The sequence below is a fragment of the Ammospiza caudacuta genome, chromosome 19 (genome assembly GCF_027887145.1).
Source record: "Ammospiza caudacuta isolate bAmmCau1 chromosome 19, bAmmCau1.pri, whole genome shotgun sequence".
NCBI lineage: Eukaryota > Metazoa > Chordata > Aves > Passeriformes > Passerellidae > Ammospiza > Ammospiza caudacuta.
In genome coordinates, this window is record NC_080611.1 from 565,232 (window position 1) to 588,652 (window position 23,421).

Below are 23,421 nucleotides of genomic sequence, written 5' to 3' on the forward strand. Positions count from 1 at the left end.
TCTCAGGGTCACTCTGACCAGCCAGAGATCCTGACAAAGATTAACCAAGGATTAATACAGAAATAGATGTTCTAATCTATCCTTGCACTTCTGCTGGTCCCTAGGAAGGCTGGTGGGTGATTTCTGTCTGTGTTCAAATATTTAAAGCAACAACAAATAGTCCCACACTTTATATTTCAGATAAACAATTTAATGGCATCTTAACATTGGTTTCACAATCTTATAACGTGCATATTTTACTCCTTGTGAAGCTGAAATCTTTTTAAATACAAGTAATTCTACTGAAATTTTAGAAGTTTCGAAACCATTTTAACATACTGAAAACAAAACAGTCTAAAAAGACAGGTCTAACAGCCATTAAAAAATGCAGGAAAAAGCAAGAGGACTTCAGGTAAAAGAACATTCATTTAACAGCTACATTTCTTCCACTAAGTAGTTATGTGTTAAGAAAAACAGAGTAAATGTAAAAGAACAGAAGTTCTTTGAAACCAGAATTTCTAATGCCAGAAACAGCTTTGAAACAACTTTCTGTGTAGTTCTATTTATTTCCAAATTTAAAATTGGCTAATTTGTGTCCCAACATTTTGAAGCACAAGGGAGGAAAGGTGGAAGATGCTCTGCAGGGGTTGCAGTTATAGATCTATAAAGTTTATATGTGTAAAGGAATGAACACATTATTAAACACACTGAGTATGACAGAAAAATGCAACAAAGCACCAACTCTGAGAGAAAAACAGCCCTGCAAGCAATGCCAGGGCACTGGGCATTTCTGCATTTTAAGCAAAGAGCTTTACAGTATCTTTAATTTTCCTTTTCCTGTCCATTTTGGAGAGCACAGCCCGCCTCGTGCATTCTCCTCATGGTTTTGAGTTTCAGAGCAGAGCCTGGAGATTTCACACTGCATGGAGCTGGGCTCTGGGAAGGAAAATAAAGCCATCCTTTAGTTTCTGTAAACAATCTGATTAGCTGCTTGGTTTAATCTTAGGAAAGGCTAACATACCTTTTTTGGTGCTGTGGAATGTAACTGTGAAGCTTGTGGATAATCTTTGTACAAATTTTTAAACATTTCTTCTTCCGAGACTATGCTCTAATAAATTAAAAAGTTACTTAGTCACACTATATTAAAAATACTTTTTCTTTCCCCCTAATGATATTAGACTATGAAAAAAAAGATGTCATTATGAGGCATAACAGTTCAATAAAAAGAATGTTAATTATCTACATACAATGACAATTCCAGAAAGAACCAATAAATTAAAAATATACACATAAATATTGGCTGGAATGTGGAAGCCCAAACTCTTTATTTCCATTCTCAGCCCCAGCAGTGAGCACAATGAGCTGCTCAGCCCATGATTTGTTCTCTGGCTCTTACCAGGAGGTCAGTGTGCTCAGAGCTGTCTGACTGAGTGTCAGCTGCACAAGCACTTTCTGCTTTTTCCTGCTGCTCTGCTCTGCAGGCAGGTTTGTGCTTCTTCCACTCTGCATTTTATCCCTTGGAGGAGTCTTTATAACACATGTCTGGGAAAGAAAATGTTTCTCTTTTTAGATTATATTTTATGGGGTAAGTATGGAATCTAAAGCCAAACTCAGGACCCAGTTTACAGTCTGAGTGTCCTAGAATTCACCTGAGAGAAATGGTGGAACTCTGATCTTTCCATCCAAACATGAAGCAAAGACCCAAACAAAGTGGGGTGGGGTGGAAATATAATTTTTTTATATTATTTTTGTTGCCAAATGAGGAGAATGAAGGGGAAGCTATGGAAGAGCTGAGTTTCATGGCACATTGTATTTAAGTTCTCCGTGCTTATCTGCAGAAATTCAGGTTATTCTGAACTGTAGCCGCTACATTGGACTCTATCAAACATCAAAGAAAATGGGAACAAACAAAACTGCAGGAAAAGGCTTTCAGAGAAAGATTGATAGCTACATCAAGATTGGTGTTATTTAAAATAGTCTCTTCACTAGAAGTGAAACTGAGAAGCATTGAATGGTCCAGTGCAGTCCTTTTTTAGACTGATAACATCAAAATGGTGCTGGATTCCATTGTTCCAATGTGAAAACCACAAGTGAACTCCTGACAGGAAGAAGGGTGAGTTCTGCCGTCAGGACTACTTTGATACTTTGACCATTTTTACAGCTGTATCAGCTTTTTTCTCTTTCATAGAGGAAAAGTGCCTTTACAAATGGACACTTTTAAAGACTAAGTAAATCAGTTCTAGAGACATTAAAAAATCAACAACTGAGCAAGAAAAATTACACACTGGGAGCTCTTCCAGAAACTGCTGTCTAATATCTCCATGGGATGGTGTGACCCTTTAAAATCCCTTCTTATCCAAGGGGGAAAAAAATAATCTACAGAGAAGTAAGAAATATAGGCAGAAAAATGCAACAAGAAAAATTCACTGTTAGGAGTTACAAAACTTCAATGTTGGACTGCCCAAGAGGCTTCCTCTACTGAAGGAGGCATTTTTTATTTTTATTTAAATATTTTTTTTTATTTCAGGAATATAATTTGGAGATTTTCTATTTTTACATGAATAGATTCACTGTATAGATCTAAACAAGGTTTAGCAGTCAGGAACATAAATTTGTATTTTCTATAATTTAAAAAGTTTGAAGTCAAAAGCATTCCAATGTCTTTTGTTGAATGCAAATAAATTCTCATGGCACTTCAATTGATTCTACAAATATAAATATTACCAAATTGTAAAAGCAATTAAAAAGTTAAAGTTACCTTGTGTTTCTTTTCACTGTCAGGAATCACACTGCCAGAGTGCTCTTTTACAAGATTCTCCTACAAAAGAGTTATGTGACAGCAAGGAAATATTGATTTGAATTCAGTTGTTAAAAATCTTCTTGGTGTAATTACAGAGCAGTCTACAATCGCAGACTGCTACAAAGTTCACACAAATAGATGACCAGATTTTAGCACAAGCCCAGCATTCCAAAGTCACTGTTTTTCTGTTCAGTTTCATTTCTTATCCAACTTCTCACACAGCACAAGCCCAGGCCACACCTCTCACCCCCAGTGCTCAGGGAATAAAAAAACTCCACCTTTTCTTCCATTTCTGCTCTCAGCTGTTCCTTAAGGGAGGACAGTTCCCATTTCAAACATGACAGCTCATTTTCCTACAAACCATTAAATAAAGGACAGGGTTAACTCTGCACAGCCCAGAAAAAGGAAAACTGTCCCAAGTGAGACAGTAATTAACAGGGACACTCATTAGATACACAAGATAATTCTATGTGCTTTTCAGCCCTATACTTGAAGCTTTGCTTTAGCTTGTTTAACAAAGACTGAAGCACTGTAAGAAACAGGTACTTGATCAGAAGTGTTCAAGGTAATACCTTAAAACCCTTGGGAGAGCAGGGGTGAGAGGGCACAATCTAAATATTTAAAACAAAAATTTCCTATTCAAAGTCAGAAACATGGGAAGTCAGAACATGACACGCTACCTGGAGGAGCAGACACAAACACACTGCTACTGCAATTTATTTTTAGAAACATTTTGAGTTTTTAGTGCCCAGAATAAGATCTGTTGCAGCAGGTTGGGTGGGACTGCTACTGGTAAAAATTAAAAGCACACTGGAAGAGTTCCCAGAGAATGTCTCTGGTGGGAAGACCCCAGAGCACAGCAGGAAAAGAAACTCTCTAAGCAAACTGAAAAAAGATCTTTAGAAGTCACAAACTGACTGAAGATCACATCTTTTGTCTCTCTGTGCTGTTGGTGGGCAAGAGGGAGGGATTGGAAAAAAAGATGTTTTAAGGATTTTTTAAAATTCTTATTACTCACTTTTAATTCTATTATTAATTTTTATACTATTTATTTTGAATCTGCTTTACCCTCAAAGTGTTTTTCTCCTAATCCTTATCTCAACTCAGTCCTTGAATTTTTCTTTCCCCTCCTCTGCTCAACAATAGCAGAGAAAAATGAGTAAATGTTTTTTTTGTGTGTGCCTGCACTTAGCCAGTATAAAACCCCTACACAAGGACATCAGCCCCTTCACTGAATTATTGACCATTGCAAAGTGCTCCTTACCAGTGCTCTTTCTGATGAGAACTGCTTTTGCTGTTTCATTTTATATACTTTTAACTCTGCATCTTTTTCTTCAACCATTTTATCATATTCTTTCTGTGGTAAAAAAAAACCCAAACCAACAACAAACTCAAAACATGTGACTAAATGTTGCAATTATAGAGTTATCCAGTCTTTAAACATCATTTTTTCAAACCAGGCCCTTAAGATTCATAAAGAAAAGATTCATTGATGCTTCCGCAGAAACTGTAAAACAGGAAATGCTCAATTCAAGTATTATTTTGTGGACTGGCAGAGAGTTCTTTATTTCTGTGCAGCAATATGTGCTCAACACTAAGCCAGCTGTGCCATCTTTATTAATGTATCTGCTAAAGATATTGCAAAATGAGGAATAGAAAGGTAAATTAAAATGTGTCAGGCTAAACTGCTGATGATCACTAAGTAATCTCAGAGAGAGCCAAACTGATACTGAAAAATATTGCATTCACATGGTATCAAAGGAAGCCTGAATTGAAAAAAATCTAAAAATCCCAGAAGTTTAGATGAATGGAATTTATCTGCCTATAGGAATGTGTTCATAATCTTCAAATGAATTTGATTTTAGATGATGCAAAGTGCAGCATGTGTTCAGCTTCCTTTTCCCAGACTCAGGCCTGTTTCTGCTTTCGAAAGGTCATTAACGTGGTGTCACAAGTTATAAACATGGTATTGACATGGTATCACCCATTGCAAACCACAGCAAGCAGGAAAATCTCTGACCTTGTGCTTTTCCATCAGTGTCACCATCTCAGTTTTCTTGTGCTGATATTTGGTATCAGTTTCTCTCCGTATCATTGCAGTTTCATCACAAAGCAACCTCATATTTTCTACCTGTCAGTAATAAATTGCATCTCATTCATCAACATAACAATATAATTTTTTTTAGATCTTAATTTCTTCTTCCCCCTGTGGGTGCAAAGTTTGCAGCCCCACTTGGGCTTCATTTGCTTTTAAGATCCCTTTCAAATACCTCATCTTTTCTGCAGATTGTTAAAATGGGCAAGATCAAAGGTACAGCCATGGCAGGCAAGCTCACTGCAAACCAAAAGGCCATTTCAAGCCCTCTGCCCTAACATTTCTTAGTATTGCCATCAAAAAAGTGTGGGCGGAAAAGTCCTAATGTGGGAGACGTTATAATCTAATTTAATTGTGCTGACTTTATACCAAGGGTGGAATTTCTTTGCACTATATCTTGAAAGAAAGAATTTTTAATGGAGTTCTTATTTTAAAGATATTTTCAAATACTCCAACCTAAGAACCAAATGTACTAAAGCTTTGCTCACAGGCAAACACAACAAGTTCCATTTATATCTGAAATGTAAGAACAAGGACTCCTGCCAATAAAGCTTCATAAAAACATTTTAAATTAAAAAAAAATTAGATTGTAAAAATTAACACCTCTCACCTCTTCACGAAGTTTATTTTAATTTACTTTTCTTGTTTCTATGTCTTTTTGATAGAAGTCAACTTCTTCCTTATGTTGCTTGTTCATATTTTCCTTGTCTAAATGCAATTTATTCACCTTTTGAGAATGCAGAATTGCTACTGTTATTTGTTTAGGAATTACTATGTTGATGATTTTTTCTTACCTCTTATTTTTGAACACAAACACTCTGTTACTTTTCAGGCATATGATTAAAGTGTTTGCTATTTCGAAGTTCACCTTTTTTTTTAATAAAGAGTTGAACTTAGGCCTGAAGTGAGTTAGAAAATACTCAAAGGAACAATGGCAACAGCACAATGGGGAAGACTGCCCTAAGCAGTCACCCTAAATGCTGTGAATGCCTCAGAAAAAAACAAATACAGATGGAGATTTTATTCCCTCTCTTGTAAGTCTGTATCAGATTTTCACAGGTTTTATGGTACATATGGTACATTTTTCTCCCAGCTATGCATTTTGATTACAGTTTTTCCCTTTTAAGTTTATCATATGAATATCCTCAAAAAAGTCCACTTTTCTTCAAGTGCAGTACCCAAAGCTGGACACAATATTCCCATCAGAGGGATTGCCACTGAAGAACACATTTAAAGAACAGCCTAAAAAGAGTAATATATTTATATATATATATATATGTCTTTTAAATTCTTTTCTGTTACAATGAGGTTGCTGAACCCTGTTCAGTCCACTATCAACAAAAGAAAGGAACAGATTTGAAACATCATTAATTGCAATGTGAATCCATCTCTTAATGTCCAATAGTCAGTGTCCAATGATTAAAAATGGAAGCATCTTCTAAAAACTATGAACTCATTCCTGCAAAGTCTGTATCCCAGATCCAAAAACCAGTTCAGAATGTATTTAACAAGTATTATCATTATTTACAGTGGGACTTAAAAACACTCACCTCATCTTCTACATGATGTTATTTAAACCTACCTTCTCTTCATAAGTATTACTTTTCTTGCTTTCTGCAATAATTTTCTTTTTCAGCACCTAATTCTGTTGAAATAAAACGAAACAAGCACTGTACCTTAATAAGTTAATAGAATTATGTCATGGTTTAACTGCATCAAGAAATTCCAGCTTTCATCAGGCAAATAACTCTCAGCTGTTGTACAGCTCAGGTTCCAGAACAATTTTTCAAACAAATGAATGTTCAGCTAATTTCTGTGATAATTACTGTTTCTTCATGACCTTAAGAAAGGCTCCTCCTGAGCAGCAGCAGGGAATAACAAATGAGGTGCAGAATGGGTATTAAAACTAAGATGCTGCTGACAGAAGGTGTGAAGATGTCATGACCAAAAATACAAGTTATTTATTTTTACAGTGAAGTTACTACAGTTTGTGCCAGTGCAGAATTCTTTTCTACTAGTGGTAACTGAGATACTCATACAAGTACATAAATAACACTATGCACTAAATGAAAAAGAATAGAAGTTTATTAAAGATATTATTTTTGTAATTGCTCTTTTCAAATTAAGGCTCATTTAACAAATCAAGTGATTCCAAAGCTGACTCCCTAGTTTGCTCAGGGTTAGGATAAGAAAGGAGAATTTTTAAATTAAATAGGTGTATCTAAAGACATCACAGCAGACACAAACCTGCTGAAAAGGCAACCCAAAGTATAATGTGTTTATGTATTTGTGACATTTAAAATCTCTACACACCTCCTGCTGCAACTCTTCAATGCATTTGGTTTTATTTTCCACTGTTTCTTTAAATTATTCATCTGAAAGAGATATTTCAGACATGAATTAGTAAGTTCTACAAATGGCTCCCTATGTGAGCAATTCCTGTAAATGTTCTCAAACCTGCACTTGCACCAGTCTGGTTTGTTCCAATGGGACTGAAACACCAGCTGACATGTCAGAATAATCAGAGTTTTAGCCATAAAGTACCACAAGATGTTAATTAATAACAGTGAACCAGTTCCTTAGTGGTTAGAGACTCAAGAAAGAAGAAGAAAAAAACCCCAGGATCTTCACAATTTAAAAAATGCACTTGTATCAAGTTCCCTACATCCATGAAAAAATGAATTTTCCCAATTATTTTCTAGAATCTTCAATGGCTTTTCCTTTCTGGAAATTTCATTTTCAGTACTCTTAACCAGAAATTAAAATTGTAAATCTTAGACGTGTACAATGAAATTTTGAAATCCATTCTAATGCTCAAAACCCCAGGTTGCTTTGAAACAATAGAAAGAAAGTAAAAATGTTTGAATCTATTTAAGCTAAAACTAACACTACATATAAAAAGCTAATCCAGAGCCCATCCACCACTGAGTGGGTATATGAAAAACAGAAAAGCAGGTTCTCTGTTTGCCTGAAAACAAACAAATAAATCTTTAATATTAAACTTCCAGCACAGAGTGAACATCCCAGTGACTGTGCTTGTCTTTTGAAATACCAGGGCTCACATGTGGACACACAAGGGCACAGCTGGCAGCAGCTGGGAAAGAAGAAACCTCTGGCAGAGATCACATCTCCCAGGCAGAGCTTTGCAGAAAAAACCCCAACAAAGATTTTACATTGAATGCTGTCCTGCAGGTTCTGTAAGATATTTTCATGACACAGGACATACATTTTCTTCTCTGTCATCCAGTGTACTTTTCAACTCTTCACCTGTCTTTGCCATTTTCTCCTTCAAAGACTCCTGTTCATTTCTAAGTGCCAATATAACAAGCATTAGTAAATATTTACATATTGCCTTTAACTTACTTTCAGTACTTCTAATAAACCCATATTTTATTTTCCAAAAACAGCTGCTAATGTTGATGGGAACTTCATAAGCTGCTCAATGAAAATGTTCTTAAAATGCAGCAACAGGCCCAGTAAGTCAATATGTGAACTGTCCATACTTCTTTTAAATAGGAAAAGATGTTCCAAGAACCCAAGGAAAATACATCCTGACCTGGACTATTGCAATGCAGCTGTGAAACATGGGAGCTGCCTGTCTGTTGAACTGGGGATACAGAGAGTAACTCTGATCCAGTTTTGCCTTGTCACATTTCATCCATAACCTTCAACTTCCATTTGAATTTCCTTCACACCTGAGATGTCTAATGCAAAACAAGACAGCTCCTACTGTGTAATACAAAATGATGGCAAACATTGTTCCTGCAGCAATTGGTATTTCTAATCTGAGAAAATTTCTACTTGGCCAACAGCAATTCTGAATAGTTTCTGTTTAGCTATGTAATCTAGAAAAACTTTAATCAAAAAAATCCCAGAAAGCAGCATTTGAACATAACCAACTATTTGAGTCTACTTCCTTAAACAATATCAAATATTATTAGTATTTTTTACTTGCCTTAGCTGGCTATTTGCCTCTTCTAGATTTTCAACTAACTGCTTTGTATTTTCTTCTTCTTTCTTACTATCCTAAATAAAGACCCGTGTCAGCAAAGAAATAAAATTCAAAGTGACTTCTTAAAATTTCAAAGCCATCCAAAGCACACTGACCTGCCTTGTTCACAAGTGTAAATACACTTCCATTCCAATTCAAACACAAAAAATAGCTCAGGTACTCTACAGACCCAAGTCACGTTGCAGCTCATCATCTAATTTGTGAAACTGAGTCATTTGTCAAATTGAGTATTGACTCAAATTGAGTCCTTTCAAGAAAGCTGGAAGTTTACAACTTGCCTCTTGTTGTTCTTGCAGCTTCTGGAGTTCTGCTGCCACAGCATTTTTCTCTTGTGCTGTTTGTTCTTTCTCTAGTGAAAGCTTACTGAGATACACTGTTAGCTGTTAATTCTTTAACCTAATTTAAAACAAATGGCCAAGAGGAATAAGAGGATGCATTTTGAAATCTCCTTTTAAATAAACATACCCATTATCAAGTGTTATTCCATGCTGAAAGAAGTCCAGGCCTTTATCTACAAATATAAGCTTTGCAGCAGAGCCAGAGAGAGATGTAAAAAGGTGACAGAAGAAGGGAAGAAAATCAAAGTCAACTTTTATATAAATATAACGGTTAGTGAAGATGATGTAGTTCAAAGCAAGATTAGCAATGAATTCAGAAACTTTCTCTTCTTGTTAAATAAGTCAGAGAGATATGGAACAACTACATATGCCATAGAACACATACAAATAGAGAAAGTGGAATTTAGAAATGTAAGTATATAATTAATGGCATATATGTGGTTCAAAACTTCCATTAGAAAACAATCACAGTTCATTTCACTGTGTATTAAAGCAACTTCTATATTACACCAAAACTAATTCAATATTCTATTTTCAAATGGTCATATGCCTCTTGTTCAAGATCTGCTTTCAGAGTCACAAGCTGCTTTAAATAATCTTGTTCCTTCTCAGCTGTTCTTGTCAGCTGTGCTTTCAAATCCTGGAATTCTTTCTGCAAAATGAAAAGGAAGAGTTTTCAGTATCCATGAGCAAACTCCAACTGCTGGAGGTTATCAGACATGAACTAAGAGCACAGGGCTTTCAGAAGAACCCAACAACATCCATGCCATGGATTATCCAGATTGGATCTTTCCAGTCTCTGCTGGGATCTGGAAGTGGTGTGAGACAGTGAACTGTGACACCAGTGCTGTTCATGTCTGTCCCCTGCTGTGAGTTTCATTACTTGGGCTGCTCAATTAGGGTGGGACCCTGCTCTGGGTGTATAAACTTGTATCCAAGTCATGATGTGTAACTGCACTATTTCTAAAAACATGTTACTATTGCCCTGCTTCAGACCTCTCTCATCTGGAGAGCATTTTCATTTCTCTCTCCACATTTCTCTGTTTCTGCAAATTTTGTACAGTAGCCTCAAGCCTCAAGATTCTTCTTCAGTAAAAGTCCTCCAATTTGCCCATTTTAGAAAATGAGTGAAACTCAGTTCAGAACACTCAATGCACAGATTATAACAACAAGCAGACATAGTAAAATGCACACCTGATTTCACTATCTTAACTTTAGCTGATATGGATTCTTGTTAGGCTTGTAAATATAAAATCATAATGAAAATAAACCTCTGTTAAGAGTGTATTTCATATAGCTTAGACTTCTGTGACAGAAAATGGGCCTGTGTCACAGCACAGCAGGGTTCACAGAGGCCAGAGCTAATTACCTTCCTGGAAGGAAGGAAAAATGGGAAAACTTTATATCCAGAGGGAGTGGCCTTTGAATGGGCATGAACAAAGGAGGAAATAACCAAAAACCTTGAGATGGAAAACCAAAAACAAGGGAGACAAGAAAAACCAAAAGCATGGGAGACAAGGAAAACAGAGGCAACAAAGAAGTTCTTCAAAGAAAACACTGAAATTGTGTGTGAGAAAGTTTAGTAGAAATGTTCAGGTAGACTGGATGGAGTTTATTTATGGCATTTAAGATACTTACAAAGCAAGAGGAATTTCATATGAAGAGCAAATGCCATGAGATTAATAAAATTAACATTTACCAGAGTTTCTGACAGCTCTTCAAGTTGCACTTCTTTATCACATTTTACTTTAGTCATCTCTTCTACAGCACATGAAATGTAAAATTATTGGAACAGAAATGATTTTTCATATTTAGCAGGCAGTATAAAACATTTACCCTTTTGCAATACCCAGTTCTCAAAACTTGTTGAATTAAGTTAAGAAACTGAAAAGCTAATTTATGACTTAATCTAAATGTAGACTTGAAAAAATGATTCAGATATTAGCAAATCTATATCTGAAGAGAAACTAAATATTTATCTTAAATAAGATTTACAGCCTATTATGTTTTCCACAAATATAGCTTCAAATAAACCATGGACTGTAAGACTAGAGTATTCTCCAAGTATTGATGCACCTGCATTGTTCCAGAAAAAAAATCTGAACTGCTGAAGGTATCTCATGGATATGCTGGGAAAGGAAACCAGTTGCTACTAACTTCTAAATGGTTTCTATGTGCACTTGCACAATTCTGGTATTTTTTGCAAGTTCTCAACAGCAAGGCAGAGCTCTGACTCTGGGGACTAAGGAGCACATCCCTAGAAACCACAGGATATCAAATTGATGATATTTAAAGACAACCCCTGCCAGCATCATTCCACTTCCAGCATGGGCAGGGTCACAGAAACCTCTATGGGAGGGTTTATCTCTGCTGCAGAAGTCACTCCTGGCACCTGCAGTGCTGCTGCTCTGAGCTGCAAACCAAAATTACCTGCAGAGGAATTCATGCATGAATGGTCTGACTATTGGAGCTGTGCACAGCACTGCCCTTTGGCTGCTGCCAGCACCAATGAGCCCCAAAGAAAAGGGATCAGCTGAGTAAAAATAAATCCAGGCATTCCTGACAGGCACAGGCACTGTAAAATCATTTCTCCAACTACCAGAGACAGTCCATTTCCAGACAACAGCAGAAAACATTTTTATTACTGCCCAGCTCATTTTCTGCCTTTCTACAAGCCTTACCCAGTTCAGCAGATTTATTCTGGAGCTCCAAGGTAAGCAGCTTTGAGTCATCTTCAGCTTTCTTTAATCTAAGAAAATGGTAAATTAAAAATCCCAAATGTAGAGTACAAAGCACTGCATTTGAAACTTACAGGACAATAAGACAAAGTCTTACCACAAGCACTTTAAGAACATTTACCTTTCAACAGGCAGATGATAGATCTGCCTGCAACACACATCAAATTTCACTTTTACAACCTCAGAACAGCAGACATAAAAGTAAACAAATATATACCTACCTTTAAGAAATCTGTATTTCTTAAAGACAGAATTATGAAAGTTGGAGGGGACAAAAATTTACTTTTTATACAGTATCAACTATCACAAACAAAAAAAAAATTACATTAAATTCTCTGCATTTAGACCACTGTGTGAAAAAAACCTCCAAATTTCAGCTTCATTTCCAGTTGTTCTTGATTTTGTCATAGACTGCAACCTGTAAGATCACTCCTGGAATTTAAACTCATTAATTTGCCTATTTTGCAAGCTTTTCAAATCCGTAACAGAAGTCTCAAACTCCTCTGTCAGGGCTGCAAGCAAAGCCTTCATTTTTTTACATTCTTCCTCCTTCTCTTCCTTTTCTCCAGTGACCTGAATTAATGTTTTCACTGTAGTCTGGAATTCAGTTTCCAAGTTCTTTTGAGTAACCTTCAAGACATGATATCATTTCTAAACATGTTTTGCAACAAACAGCTACAGCTGTTTCATGTCTAAAGTATCCATAATTATTTATGCAAATACTCATCTAATCTATTTCTACTGTAAAGCTATAAGCAAGGGGTACCTCTGCCTTTTGCAATGAAATTTTAGCCTCTTCCAGCTCTGCCCTCAAATGTTCTTTACTGACCTGGGATTCCTTTAACATTTCTTCATTATGTACTAAACAAAAAAAGATGTTTATATTTTAAAAAATAGGATATTTACTAAAAAATGCTGCCAAAAATGGAAAATTACATGCATTTAAAGAATGTAACAAAGACCAATGGTACTGACATCATATACTATAAAATAATATATAAAATTTGAATATAGATGGCTTAAAAGTATTGGCAATCAAGTTCTGAAAAGTTCCCTCAGTGACATCTGCCTGACTGTAAATTTGCAAACTGAAGCAACATATTTTTCCCTTGTAATTTTCAAAAGCTCTCACTACTTGACTCACCCTAAAAACTGCCCTGCCAGTCCTGCTCCCACATGAGCAGCTCCTGCTCCAAACAAAAATAAGGCCTTCAAGGCCCCAAAATTCTGCTGCCAACCAGCAACAGAATAGGACTGTCATGACCCTGTTTCCTGTGCTTCTCTAAACAATTACATATAATAAATAAACAATTATAAACAATTACATTTCAATTCTATAAACAATTCCATTTAAACACATCAGGCAGAACTCTTACATTTTGCTTCCATTAAGTCAGCAATCTTATTTTGTGATGTCTGCAGCTGAGCCTTGATGTCTTCTATGACATCATCTTTTTCATCTCTCTGTATAGTAAGAGCTGAAATCTAGAAAAATGCAAGAAATATCATCATGAAGTCTGGAAAAGATATTAATTTTCATTTGTACCCCAGGTATGATAATCAGACATTTTGCTGTCATTCAAGATAGACAGATAGATAGATAGATAGACAGACAGATAGATAGATAGACAGACAGATAGATAGATAGATAGATAGATAGATAGATAGATAGATAGATAGATAGATAAAATTTGTCTAAATATAATCTTAGCCAAATATTGATCAAGTCACATTACTCTAAACAAAAAAGTTCTCCAATTTAAAATCAAACCATAAATTCCAGTAGAGTAAAGGGACTGAAACACCACTAAACTTAGCAGAATTTGACTTAAATACAGCTTCAGATGTTATTTTGTCTTTTTTACTAATACCCAGAAACACTTCTTGGCTCTTGCATTGCCCCTTTAGGCACAAACAAAGCTCTACATCTTAGGTGGTAAAATGAGCAAACCTGCTTTTCCTTTCGACTGACTTACAGTTTGCATTCTTTCTCAAACTTGTCCACTTTTTCTGCTTCTTCTTTTACTTTGGAGATACAGTAACATCCATAGTTAACATTCTAGCTGAAATATACTCCAAGTTCAATACAACTTCCAGTTTAAGATTGCCTGGAATTGTACAGCTGTACCATTTGTTTCCCAAGAGTAATTGCTGAGGCAATGTTTGATTTTATAATCAAAATACAAACAGAAAAGAGCATGTGAGAATGAAACAGGAACATAGCAGGCTATACATACAGAGAGAGAGCATTTAGCTAAAGTTTCTGTAGCTATACACTAGTGCATTATCATTTAAATAAACAAACTATGGGAAGTAAGTATTGATCTCTAGACTGTACTTCACAGACAAAACTTCAGTTTTGAGTGACTGTTTGAGAAATAAAGTTCCAGCTTTGGCCCAGTGGAACAGCAACAGAAGGGGTCAGGCAGTGACCAAAGGCAGCAGGAATAAAAGGGTCCCAGTGTCTCAGTGTGAGCTGCTCACCATTCCAGCCCTTCACATTTCTCTGCCCTGACACTGCATGTGTAACACAAGCTATGAAGTACAAAACTGAGCCAGCTGCATAAACTTAATAAACAGAATTCTCACATTTGAAACTCATTTCCAATCTGTCATTCTCTGCTTGCACACGAAGCTCTCCAAATGCCACTGTCATTCTCTAAACACAAAATTTTATATTTGAAGTTCAATATTGGAAACCCTGGAACTTCTCCAGGGGCTGCTGCCCACCTCAGCCATTCTGAGGAACCAGCAGGGAGGTGAAACAGAGCCCAAAGAGAAGCCAGAAGCTGTGGCAGTGACCCAGCACTAAGCACACATCACCCAGATCACAGGATCTACATCCCACACACTGCTGCACCTTCTCCATGGAATGCGTTTGATATAACACAAAAATAATTCTTGAAAAGGGATTGAAAACCCAACTTCCTGCATCACACATGACATGATACCCACACAGGATGGATACAAACAGTATCCCAACATAAACATGGAACTCAGCTCAGCTCACATAACTCACATTCCTTGCATCAAGTTTGCTCACTTACTTCTACGTTGCTGTGAAGTTCCTCATACAATTATATTGTTGCTTCCTTTTTCTGTTCATCTATCAAAGCAAGAACATATGAGAAAGTTTTTCTTTTGGACAAGAATTCCAGCTGTCCAAGTGATTATACTTAATCAGCATAATAAATTTAAAAAGGAATTATCAACTCCATTCTTATTTAATAAGTCATTATGAAACATGCTGCCGAAAGTTACAGAATCTAGGAAAAATGTGTATTTCAATGAAACATTAAGCAAGCTCAGCTTTTAAATTTCCTTCCTAAGATATTTTTTCTGTGAAAAGTGTAATTCTGGATCAGTTTATGTGACCATATTAATTATTATAGTATTAATGCTGTTTAATAATAATCTATCAAAACTGTTAGTATTTATAAACTGTAATCTAGGGTTTAGCACTGAATTTCTTCTTATCAGCAGATACCTATAACCACAGAGCTGTCATTATAAAATTGCAACAACACTCCATGTCCATATTTTCCTTCTTTCCTTTCACTTTTGTAATTGATACTATTTTTTCCTAAGAAAACAATTAAAAAGAGAACAGTAAAAGAAACAGCTATCAAAAAAGAACAGTACATCTATATACAAGGGTTTCTAGAATTAAGGCTAAAAAGAAATAGACACTTCTTAAGTATCCACGATCAAGTTAGTAAAATTCTGATGATTATAATACCAATTCTAAATTGCATATACAGTAGGATTTCCAATCAAGAACATATTTTAAAACCTCAAGAATTTAAACTTTATTAAGTTATCCAACTGTCTTGGCTTGTTCAGTTTCATGAGAAGAATTCCAGTTACTCATTACACCTTGGGGTTCAGACCTTTTTTCCCCACAAATGTGTGATGGCTGAAAACAGGAAATGTCAGCTCTGGAAATTTGTTCCAGAGTGCTGGGAATTCAGAGTAGATTCTACTGCCTAAAACCAGGCATGAAGTGTCACTGCCTATGTCTGAATATATTCCCAGAGTGTGGCTGGGACTGCAAAGCTTCAATGGGCTGAGCAGCCTTGGGGAGCCCTGCCCTGCCCTGCAGTGGCTCCAGTGCCAGTCGGGGCTGTGGGCACTGCCTCAAACCTGGAGCACTGTTTGGGCACCCAAAGAGCTCCCAGGCTGGCAACTTTGCAGCAAGCAATTTCACTGCCTTCAAAAGCCCTCTGCGTTCAGCATTACAAACCACAAGTCTGTTAGACCTGGGGCTTCACTTCCAATTTTGTGAGCCACTTAAAATTCATTTCTCATTCTGAGAGCCACATCCAGTCGATCTCAACTGGAGAACTTTTCTGAACAGCACAAGAAATTTCTTCTTCTTGCTTCTGTTTGTGAATTTAGAGCAAGCTAGAAGCACATTTACTCTGATAAATAAAAGCTAAAAAAGCATTTACATTTGCTGGTCTTCTCTGTGAAGCGAATACAGGTTTCCTTGAGCAGATTACACAGATGCCTCAAAGCAGCAGCTCTAAGGGAGGGAAAAATATCATGTTTGCACAGGAGTGCACAGTGCTTTGTGCACCTAAGGAGTAACAATGGAAATGACCTTCAAAATTTAACAGCTACATAAAACTGCCCACATGAAAACTGATTATTTCCACCACAAAAATATATCCTTGGTTCTATTACTTACTCTTCCAGGAGATCTTTATTTTCACATATCTCATCTTCCAGTTTCAAACGGAGTTTCTCATTTTCAATCTGATTTCATAGGGAACAAATGCAAAAAGACACTGTTATTGAAAAATCTATTAGAAATGCACTTTGACTTCTTAAATCCCTCATGAAAAAGTAATTTTGGGCATCAGTAGACAGAAGTCTGTTCTATCTGGTATTACATGCTGAGTCATCTTTTGCATGAAAGATTCAATAATTAATGAACAATAATTTACCAGCAAATGAGACACTTACAGGTATATTCTTCATACACACCCTCACACAGGACAGGTGCCTGCAACTTCTCAAAATAATCATTTTCTCAAGGCACAAACCAAACTGCAACAGTCTTTAATATTTAATTGTATCAATAATAGTGTCATACTGAATCAGGAAGCACTGAACTTCATTTATTCAATGTACACTATACAATACTGGCCTGCAGTTCTTGAATGGCTTTCTTCTGTGCTTCAATAATCTTTCTATTCTCTTGGAGTTTTCTTTCTTTCTGGTTTAGTTCAGTTTCCACAGTCAGTTTCCACTGCTTGATCTTTTCAGCCTCTTTGTAGAGTTTTGAGAACAATTCATTCATTGTTTCTGGATTCTATTAAAACAGGTTCCACAATTTAATCTCAAACATTATCTAATTAATAGTATATAATATCTAATTAATACTGTTGTAGATAATGTATTTATCTCTTAGAAACATCACAAGAGTAATATTTTTTCCACAGATGGTGATATAAGCTTATATATGATCAGGAGCCCAAGTTTAAATCTTTGTGCATCCTCTGTGTATGTATCAAAAGGCATTACAGAGCACATAGAAGAAACAAATACAATGAAATATCCCAAACCCCCTTCAGACATCACCAAATAGATGGGCTTAAAGACATGGATAACTGCAGTCCACCAAAATCAATAAAAATTTTGCCAGAATTATCAGTGAAGCCAAAATTCATTCTAGCAGGTTCTTCACCCCATTTCTGTCCTCTCCTTCTGACAGACACTGCTGAGTTAAGTAGAAGAAGCTTCAGAGACTTTATCCAAGAGTACCTGTGATATTGCCATGGACACACACAGAATCACAGAATCACAGAATCACAGAATAATGAGGCTGGAAGAGACCTCTCAGATCATCGAGTCCAACCTATGCCCTGACACCTCTACTACAGCACCAAGTGCCACGTCCAGGCTTTTTTAAACACATCCAGAGATGGTGATTCTACCACCTCCCTGGGAAGAGCATTCCAGTGCTTCATTATTCTTTTAGTGAAATTTTTTTCCCTAATATCCAACCTATCCCTTCCCTGCTGTAGCTTGAGACTGTGTCCTCTGGTTCTGTCAGTGCTGCCCGGTGGAAGAGACCGACCCCACCTGGCTCCAACCTCCCTGCAGGAAGCTGTAGAGAGCAATAAGGTCACCCCTGAGCCTCCTCTTCTCCAGGCTAAACAGCCCCAGCTCCTTCAAACGTTCCTCACAGGGCTTGTGTTCCAAACCCCTCCCCAGCCTTGCTGCCCTCCTCTGGATGTGCTCCAGCATCTCAACATCCTTCCTAAACTGAGGGGCCAGAACTGGACACAGCACTCAAGGTGCAGCCTCAGCAGTGCCAAGTACAGAAGCAGAATGAGCTCCCTGCTCCTGCTGGCCCCACCATTCCTGATCCAGGCCAGGAGCCATTGGCCTTCTTGGCCACCAGGGCACACTGCTGGCTCATGTTCAACCGGCTGTCACCAGCACCCCTAGGGCCCTTTCTGCCTGAGCACTGTCCAGCCACACTGTCCCCAGCTTGGAACGTTGTAGGAGACTTCTGTGGCCAAAATGTGGAACTCAGCTCTTGGACTGATTAAACTTCATGCTGCTGGACTCTGCCCATTCATCCAACTGATCTAAGTCTCTCTGCAGAGCTCTCCTTCCTTCCAGTAGATCAACACAAGCTCCCAGCTTAATGTCCTCTGCAAATTTACTCATGAAGGACTCGAGCCCTCACCCATGCCGTCTATAAAAACATTAAACAGAACTGGTCCCAGTACAGCCCTGAGGGACAGCACTGGTGCCTGGCTGCCAGCTGGATGCAGCACCATTCACCATCACTCTCTGGCCCAGCCATGCAGCCAGTTCTGAGCCCAGCACAGAGTGCTCCTGTCCCAGCCATGGCTGCAGCTTCTCCAGGAATGTGCTGTGGGAGACAGTGCCAAAGGCCTTGCTGGAGCCCAGACACACAACACCCACAGCCTTTCCTGCATGCACCAGGCAGTCACCTGCTCACAGAAGGAGCCCAGGTTGGTCAGACATGACCCACCCTTGGTAAAGCCCTGCTGGCTGGGTCTGATAGCCTGGCCAGGCTGTGAGTGCTGTGTGATAGCACTCAGTATGAACTGCTCCATTATCTCACCTGCTACTGAGGCCAGGCTGACTGGCCTGGAATTACCAGGATCCTCCTTCCTACCTTTTTTGTACATGGGTGTCACACTGGCCAGTGTCCAATCATCTGGAACCTCACAGTGAGCCACAACTTCTGATAAATGATGGAGAGAGGCTTGGCAAGCTCATCTGCCAGCTCCCTCACCACCCTGGCATGGACCCCATCTGGACCCAGGGATTTATAAATATCCAAGTGTCCCAGCAGTTCTCTGCTCACACATGGAGCAGGAAGGAAAACCACCACCCTTGTGCCCTTAGAGCACCTTGAAAGTGTCCTACAAGCAGTGCTGGGCCAGTGGTTGAGGCAGGGAGAGCAACACAGGAGCCCCAAGGGCCCTTTGGTTTACTTACAACAGCCCCAAACAACATCCTTGTTTTGGCTGCATCACAGTTTTGTTACAGTCCTGATGGTACTTTATTAGCTTAGGATTAAAAAAGTCTAAAAAGTTGTCAGGGATATGAAAATCAGCAGAGAGAGCACAAGAAATGTGTTTTATTTTGTGGTAGCAAACAGTGTTTTGTAGCTGCAAAGTACAGAAGCTATTGCAAAAAAAATGAGCTGTACTGAGTTGTGCTTAAGTAGAGATCTGCTGGTAAAGACACTGTGAAAGGAATCCAGTGCTCGAGGAAACCACTGAATTCATTGTTTTACAGATAAAATAAATCCAGACCAGGCAATTGGGACAATCAATTTCGGTTTTCCAAATAATACTCTGACTTCAACCCTTCTGCCCCTCAACAGAGTATTCAGAAGCAGTTCCACAAGGATAGTTAAGTGTTTAAATCTTACTCTAATTAAAGCTCATAGACTTTGCAGACACTTCAAACAAAGAAAAAAACAACAATATTGCAATCACCTTAATTTTTAAAGATTTGTTTCCAGGCATGTTCACTAAATCACAAATATCTCCTCTAAAGTGATTCATCTTTAAACAGGAGACAGAAAGCATTATTCCCGTCTGACTACTTCCTTTAGCCCTGAAATATCTACTGAATAATGCTTTAGGCACTGTTTGGGAACAAATTCAAAAGACCCCAAGGAATTAGATGTGCAGAGTTGATACTGAGCTGACCTCTTCATCTACTTCAGAGCAAAGTTTCACTTGCTGTGAAATTGTATCTGAAACATGAAGAGATTTTGATCAATGTATTTCTAAAAAAAGTAACAGTGAAACTGTATTTAACAGTTACAGATAGGAAACTGTGAGACTACTCATGAAAATAAAAACTTGACAATATATAAAAATCTAAAGAAGGTGCATGGCAAATATTCCAATCGTACCTGAATCAGTGATTTTGCCATGGCTCAACACATCGAATAGCAGCTTAAATTCATCATCCGAGCATCTGTTAATACCCTACACAAATTTAAAAATTAGTTCCTTAAGAGTAGATTTGCAAAGAAGAATTATAAAAGCCAGAAAAAATCCCTACAGATGATGTGAAAATAGAATGTGTCATTAATTAAACAGCTGCCTACAATTTTCAAAGCCCAAGGTATTGGTAATGGCTTTGTAACTCACTTCTTACTTCCCAGTGGTTGATCAAACTGTTGGTGTCCTGCAGTTTGATTTATAGACTGTGGCCAAAGGGGAGCTTTCAATGCAGGGAACTCAGCAGCTCCTGCCTGTCTGGGCACTGGTGCATGGCAAAGGACTCAAGGAGAAAAATTACTTTTCTGAAGACTTCAGTAGTTGATATTTCTTTTTTGTTTTACTTCCAAGGGCACTTCTAAACCATATCTGATTATGTTTCAATATGAAAATACCCTTTTACAAGTTTTTGAAGTCGCAGAAGTTCATCCTGTAAACAGCTAACTCATCTGATGTCAGAATATCTTGTTTGAATCTCAACATATTTCATAAGGAGCTTCGACATGAAAAAATAACTTGTTGAATTCTGATAACTCAGTGTGGGGACAGAACATTTTCACTGCACACCTGATCTGGTGAGACCAAGACACCAATGCCAGTGCGAGGATCTGAGTGGGGCCTGTGGGAATCCATAAAATCAGAGGGGTTTGGGAAAGCTGCAAAAGGCAGCCTCAGAGACAGCAGAACTGTGATCAGAGCCAAGCAGCAGCCATGAGATAGGTCAGCAGAAAAATTATGCAAAAAGTAGAAAAGTAAGGACAAATAGAATAATGGTCTGTATATTAATGCTTGGCTTGAATAACTCCCTAAGCTACAGAAAAGTTTATCTAGCAAGGTATTAGGAAGTTCTAAGCTTAATAATGGAGCTCTGTGCATTGTGTTTCAAGGCTTACAAGCAGGTATTGTATTCAAAAAAGGCAAGCATTGTTTTAACCAAAGGTACCTGTGCTTATAGTGTGAAGCCATTTATTATAATGGTTAATAGCTTCTGAAAAATAAAAGAATTAAAAGACACTCAAAAATATATTAAGGGAATTACAGCAGTTAATAAATAACCTAAAATACAGGAATAACTTTGATCAGATACTTAGATAAGGCAATGTAAAATACACTCACAATATTTGGATAGGTAATCTAAAATACACTCACAGAAGAAACTTTGGAATTAGAATATTTGAAGAAGAAGAAGTGGAAGCCAATAAGTTAAAGTGACCTGCCAACCCGTTAGGATCAAGCCAAGTACAACAGTTACTTCAGCTAAGTCATGGAAAAACATGCCAAGGATGACAGGAAGAAGACCAAATTAGGAAAAGCTTAAAATTTAACTGAGGAAGACCAAGAATTCCCAGAAGACTCCGCCTGCCTATGCATGTAATAAATGATGTAATCCTTGTTTAAAATTGTATAAAACCCCGCTTTTGCTGTACATAATTCAGAAATCCATTTTGTGATTTCTCCGACGCGTTGTAATAAAATACCTCCTGCTTATCTGACTTAGGCTGAGTCTCTTAAGCAGTTATTCTCGCCTTTTGGGGCAAAATTCGGCATCAAGTGGTTGGATAGAACTGCTGTCAATATGCTTTTGCTTTGTGTGATTGGTCAAAAAACTTTTAAAGTAAGTTGTCACATTAAGTTCTTTGTCTGCTGCCTGGGATGTGAGCTGCTGGCATCTTCCCATTGTCATAACCAAGTAATGAGACTGATGCTGGAAAATAAAACAGCTCAAGGCAGTTCCTCAGCAGTTCCGTCCCATTGGTGATTTGTACACAGACTCCGGCCAGCGACAGAGCCCTGCTCGCTCTCTGGGCTGAATTACCCACAGCAAATGTGGACTTACAGCACAGAGCGGATGCTCCAGAAGATGATTCCCTTCAGTTTTGAGAGAACACAACAGCAAAAGTCTTTGAAATTCAAACCGAAGATGTCTGTGCATGTGCCACTCTAGGCATATGCATAGAAATTAGTCCAGTGCAGGAGCCGTCCCGGCCTATGCAGGGGCAGGTGTGTGTGTGTGTGTGTGCTCCAGCTCTGCCGGGACAAGGGGCAGGTGTGTGTGTGCTCCAGCCCGGGGCAAGGGGCAGGTGTGTGTGTGCTCCAGCTCTGCTGAGGCAAGGGGCAGGTGTGTGTGCGCTCCAGCCCGGGGCAAGGGGCAGGTGTGTGTGTGCTCCAGCTCGGGGCTCTGCCGGGGTACTCCCCGGGCCCAGCACTGTCCCCGTGTCTCCGGGAAGGGCCCCTGCGCTTTCCCCCCGTCCCGTCCTCAGCCGCGGCCTCCAGAGCAGCACAGCCCGAGGGGGCGGCCAGCGGGGGGGGGGGGGGGGGGGGGGGGTGGTATGTGCCGCCCTCACCAGCCCCGGCCGAGCGCTCACCTGGGATCTGCCCGCAGACACCTGCCCAGCGCTCAGGCGCGGCGGCATGAACAATTTAAAGCGGTTTTCCTTCTCCATGGCTCCGATAAAAGGGCGGCCGGGCGGCCCCAGCTCCCAGCGGCCGCTGAGGGCGGGCGCGAAGGGCGGGTAAGCGGCAGCGGCCCCTCAGCGCGGGAGAGCTCTGAGGGGAAGGGGGAGTACCGGCTGCACAGGGAATAACTGGGGGAGCCCAGTCCTCCCGAGGGAAAAATGCGTGTTTTGTGATTGCCTTTTCGCAAATATTAAAATGAATATTATATGTGTTGTGTCAGAAAGTTATGCTGTATTAATTTTCTTAAGTAGTGTGTTAAATCTAGTTTTAGGGTATAACATAATGTTAAAATAAAAGCTATGCTATGTGAGATATTTTTTTTAAAGAAAGGACTCGCAACGAGATAGTGGCCACAGGACACCTAAATCTTTCAGAGAAAGAGAATTTATTGCTCTCTTATCAGAAGAAACGAACTTCTTCCTGCCCGCTCAGCTATGAAGATGCCGTCAGGATTCAGAGGAAGAAGCTGACATTAATCAGACAGAATCCTGT

The 23,421-nt window shown here is 38.6% G+C and overlaps 1 pseudogene; it reads right to left on the reverse strand.

Annotated features, from left to right (window-relative positions):
* Positions 1-381: 381 nt before the first annotated feature.
* LOC131565973 (synaptonemal complex protein 1-like) lies at positions 382-22,916 on the reverse strand (annotated as a pseudogene).
* Between the last annotated feature and the right edge of the window lie 505 nt (positions 22,917-23,421).